The sequence below is a fragment of the Pipistrellus kuhlii genome, unplaced genomic scaffold (genome assembly GCF_014108245.1).
Source record: "Pipistrellus kuhlii isolate mPipKuh1 unplaced genomic scaffold, mPipKuh1.p scaffold_m20_p_5, whole genome shotgun sequence".
NCBI lineage: Eukaryota > Metazoa > Chordata > Mammalia > Chiroptera > Vespertilionidae > Pipistrellus > Pipistrellus kuhlii.
Window position 1 is genome coordinate 70,574,466 of NW_023425551.1, and position 4,956 is coordinate 70,579,421.

Genomic DNA, 4,956 nt, shown 5'->3' on the forward strand with positions numbered 1-4,956 from the left:
ACAGATAAAGCATTGCCAACTGTGACATTTATGCCAACCAGATGGGAGGCAACACCCCTTTGGAATTCTGACCTGATGCTTGAAACCAGAGCCGAGGAGCGCCCCAGTGTGATGTGTTGTCAAGGGACACACTGCTTCTGTGGATAAGATTTCCTGGTTGTTAGATCTCAGCCATGTCCCCCAACAGGGCACGGGCAAGGCAGCTGTGGATTCCAGGACAGCACGAGCTGGGCACTGCCAAGGACAACGCTCTGTGGCCTGCAAACTTCGCCTGGCGCTGGCGATATGTGATTTTGTTTCCCTGAAGTCAGCTGGGCGGGGAAGCCAGCCCCACCTGTCCTCTATTTCACCTGATTGTGGAAAATATTACACAGCCCCCTCCTTTCTGTGAATTAAACAACAAATAAATAAGTTGCATTTGTGGAATCACTCCTAGACTTTGTTGACAATATTTTATACAGTAAAGTTTACAACACATGAAATGCTCATATCCCGCTTTCTCTTAAATTAAAGTAAGGACTCTCTAATGTACCTCCCTAACCCCCACCCTCAGCAGAATCAGGCTGACCTGGAACTTGTTAGAAATGCCAATTCTTGGACCCATCCCAGACCTCCTAAATCAGAAACGCAGGAATGAGGTTCAGGATCACCTGTTTTTTTTTGTTTTTTGTTGTTGTTGTTGTTTGTTTTTTTAATCTCACCTGAGAGTATGTTTTTATTGATTTTAGATAGAGGAAGGGATTTAGAGAGAAAAACATCGATGTGAGAAAGAAACAAAACCCATATGCCATGACTGGGGATGGCACCCTCAACCTAGGTGTGTGCCCTGACTGGGAATCGAACAAACCCTCCAGATGACCCTAACACAGCAATTTTCAACTTGGTGTACCACAAGAATTTTTGAAACATGTGATACCTGACTATTTAGTCAAGGGGATGGACCTCTTTTTCCTTGGATTGTCAAATTAAAAAAAAAAAAAATGACAACAGCCAACACAACAATAGCCATCTGGTGTGAATTGAACCAAATTATACCTTTTCTTTGGTGATATTGGAAAAAAAAAAAAAAAAAAAAAAAAAAAAAGCATCTTACATATTAATAAACATGTAAATTGACTGTACCTCTGCTATACCACCAGCCAATCAGGAGTGATATTCAAACTAACCCAACAAAGATGGCAATTAGTTTGCATACACAGGTGAAGAGTGAAGTGGGGAGAGGGGAGAGAGTTCTGCCCTCCTCACCGCCCCCTCCCCAAGGCTCTCAGGGCCTCTGGGCAGTGTTAGAAGGCAGGGCCGGAGTGGAAAGGCGGTGTAATCTTTGTGCATTAGGCTTCTAGTAATTATATATAAATATATTTTTATTGATTTCAGAGAGGAAGGGAGAGGAAGAGGGAGGGAGAGAGAGAAACATCAATAATGAGAGAGAATCATCGACTGGCTGCCTCCTGCACACACCTCACTGGGGATGGAGCCCACAATCTGAGCATTAGTCTTGACCGGGAATCAAACTGGAGCCTCCTGGTTCATAGGTCAATGCTCAACCACTGAGCCATGCCACTGGGCGCATAATATATTTTTTGGTGTCCGGCGGAATTTTAGTAATTAGGTTATGTGTACCATGAGATAACTAAGTTTGAAAATCGCTGCTCTGATGCCTGCTCAAATTTGGGAACCACTGACTTTGAGAACTCAGAGAGGGAACTTTGCGACAGGCTCCCATCCTCCCCTTAAGCAGGAGGGCGAGGAGTGGTGGGAGTGAGGACCTCCTGCAGGTTCATTTTCTGTTGCCAACACTTCTGTGAGCCTCAGGAGTGAAGCAAGTCTATGGAATGGTGAGAGCGAGCTGTGTTTAGAGCTGATGGCAGTGCTCTGGGTGCTGTACTATAACTGTTAGGAAGAACTACGTGCATCAACTTGGTTACATGACCAAACCTTAGCCACTCCATCTGTCAGCGAAGTCACTGTTGGGAGATCATGAGAGAAGCCTGAACATTACTAGCACACTGCGTGGTATTTGGGAAGCATCTAACAAATGGTGGCCAATAATAATATTCAGAATGTTAATAATGAAGGATAGAACATTGGTACTTGTTTCAAAGCAGTGAGCTTAGAGAAAAGATCCAGTTTTCAGGGACCATAGACAAAGGTTCAAATTTCAGTTCTGCTACTGACACTTGGATGGGCTACCTCAGTGGTCAGCAAACTGTGGCTCTCGAGCCACATGTGGCTCTTTGGCCCCTTGAGTTTTTAGCAAAGGCCAGCTTAGGAGTGCCCTAATTAAGTTAATAACAATGTACCTACCTATATAGTTTAAGTTGAAAAAATTTGGCTCTCAAAAGTACTTTCAATCATGGTACTATTGATATTTGGCTCTGTTGACTAACGAGCTTGCTAACCATTGAGCTACCTGATCTCCCTCACTTGGTAAAATGGGACAGCTGACATTTCCCTTGCAGGTTTCACTGGGAGACTTCGGTGGGGAAGGAAGAAAAGCAGCCTGAATACTAGTGATGCTGGATGCCTTTTCTCTTCCTCTTTTTTACTGTGGGAAAATACACCCAAATGTTTAGGAGTATGAAGGTCAGCATGTCAGGGATTTACTTAAGCAAAACACATTGGGGCATTCTATCCAAATGGCTTAGAAAATACCCATTAAAAGGCGAGGGAAAGACTGGAGGGGGCTGTGAAAGAGGCAGGAACCCCTTTGTATATTGCTCTTTCTTGTTCATTATCCTATAGGAAAATTCAATGACCCCTGACAAGAGGAAAGAAAATTAGCCCAGGAAAAGAAGTTTGTACGAGGAAGAATGCTGAAGTCCGACTAACCATAAGACATTTCTAATTATTTTTCCTTGTTAACATACCATAGAACTTAAAGTATATCCAAGCGCATGGCTGTAGCTTCTAAAGAGGGCATTTCCAACTGAGCAGTGCTCCAAGGTTCCTGAACGTCAACCCCTTTCTGGCCCCTCTCTTCCTCTGCCCTTTGTTTTTTACTTGAAGGAAGACCAGCCACCAGCCTGAGATGTCCTTTTCCGGCCTCTCTTCCTTCCGCCCCGCCCTGCCATCGGTGTGTACACGTGGCCTCATCCTGGCCCTGCAGCTGTTGGGAGGGGCTGTGGAGTACAGCAATATTCATTTGATTGAGGGTTTAAATGAACCAGAGTTTATATGCAAGCATAAGCACAAGATGTATAGGAGGTGTGACTATGAGGTGGTGAGACTGACACTTTGTTTCTGCAAAAGGAATCTTAAGTTTTATTTTTTTTATTCATTGAGGAGGTGTGGTAGAGTGGCCAGGCGTATAGGATCTGGGCTCCACATTTGCGTTATAGCCTTACACTTAGCCTAACATCCTCTGGCCCTCCAAGGCCTCGGTTTCCTCAATGGTAAAATTGAGACAGTGGTGGAACTTACCCTTGGGGTTGTTATGAAAATTAAATGCAATAGTGTATGGAGCAAAATTCATAGAACATAGTTTGTGTTCAATAAATCTTAGCTATTATTACTTTTCACATTTATTTTATTATAAATATAATAAAATAAAGAAAGAAAGAAAATAAAAATGATTTTCCTATCCTAGCTGGTTTGGCTCAGTGGATAGAGCATCAGACTTTGGACTAAAGGGTCCTGGGTTTGATTCTTGCCAAGGGCACATGCCCGGCTTGTGGGCTCAATCCCAGTAGGGGGTGTACAGGACACAGCTGGCCACTGATTCTCTCTCATTATTAATGTTTATATCTCCCTCTCTCTTCCTCTCTGAAATAAAAAATATTAATAAAAAAAATTATTTTTCTTATTATATTTTGTCTCCCTAATTATCCCCTACTATCAAATAATCATCATTAAACATTAGAAATACAAAAGAAAAATAAAAAACAAAAGAAAAACTCTTTTAAGAGTTTATCCTGCCACATAAATGAGATCCACTTTATACAAGTACGTGTTCTGCCTTGTAAACTTATATTTGCTGTTTATTTCAAAAATTCACAAAAGAAATTTGTAAATTTTCTCTGAGACTGAACCGTGTATGAAATACAAAGGGAACAGATCTCTGAACTTTAGAGAATTTATACCTAATTTTCAAAATAAAATCTGCCTTATTCCATATGGTCACTGCTATTTATACACACACAAGAAGTGGGTCTGGATGGATTTTATTTTGTCAAAAACTTCACAGCCCTCCCAAAGCTACTGATAGTGTGATCATAGCTGATATGCAGAAGACTGTGATGCTGGCCCTGAAGGGAAGTGTTAAGTATGCACACACCACGCTCTTCCCCATGTCCCTGCCAGCTCAGAAGTGCTATAATGCCCCATATGTCTGTGTTAACTCTGGGGTTCCCCCCCACAGTGCAGCCAATCACCCACTTCATGTGCAAAGACACACAGCAGACACAATACGGGCAATGAGCAACTCAGTTAAGGATCTGGCATTATCTGCCCCTTGGTAGGGATCAGCAGCTTCTATTGCCTAGAGGTGAAACTTCACCATTGAATTCCAGCTTTGCCTTTAAAAATGCCTCTTCCTGATAAACAAAAGTATAACATATGGTTCCTACACAGGCTCAGTTACCATAAAATTTTCCCAGGAGGAGGAATTGTCTTGAAGAATCTGGGAGTTAGAGTCCATCCACATCTGTCACTCTAAGACACAGCCTGGGCTCCTGGTTGAGTGCTGACATAGGTACAGGTACCCTTTCCTGGTACCATGCTGACTGAATGCTCAAGCAGATCCACCTTGTTCAGAGTCCACTCAAAGCACACCTTACTGAAGATCAGTGCCTGTTACAGATCTCTGTGTCCCAGCTACTGTCTCAAAACTAGATTCTTTACACAGAGAATGTCACTCTATCTTCTTTATAATTTCCCTCTCAGGTCTACTGAGATGGAAAGAGAGGCCAAGTTCACCTAAAAAGTGACAAAAGTGAGTAAACCCCGGTATCTCTCACT

At 42.6% G+C, this 4,956-nt stretch overlaps 1 protein-coding gene across 5 annotated transcripts in view; it reads left to right on the top strand.

Moving 5' to 3' along the window:
- ADGRF1 (adhesion G protein-coupled receptor F1) overlaps nucleotides 1-430 on the top strand; it is a 45,188-nt gene extending 44,758 nt beyond the window's left edge. For all 5 annotated transcript variants that reach the window (XM_045573029.1, XM_045573030.1, XM_045573031.1 and 2 more), the window contains exon 16: nucleotides 1-430. This exon is cut by the window's left edge and continues 87 nt beyond it. The gene's annotated coding sequence lies outside the window, so the exon portion shown is untranslated.
- The last annotated feature ends 4,526 nt before the right edge of the window (nucleotides 431-4,956 follow it).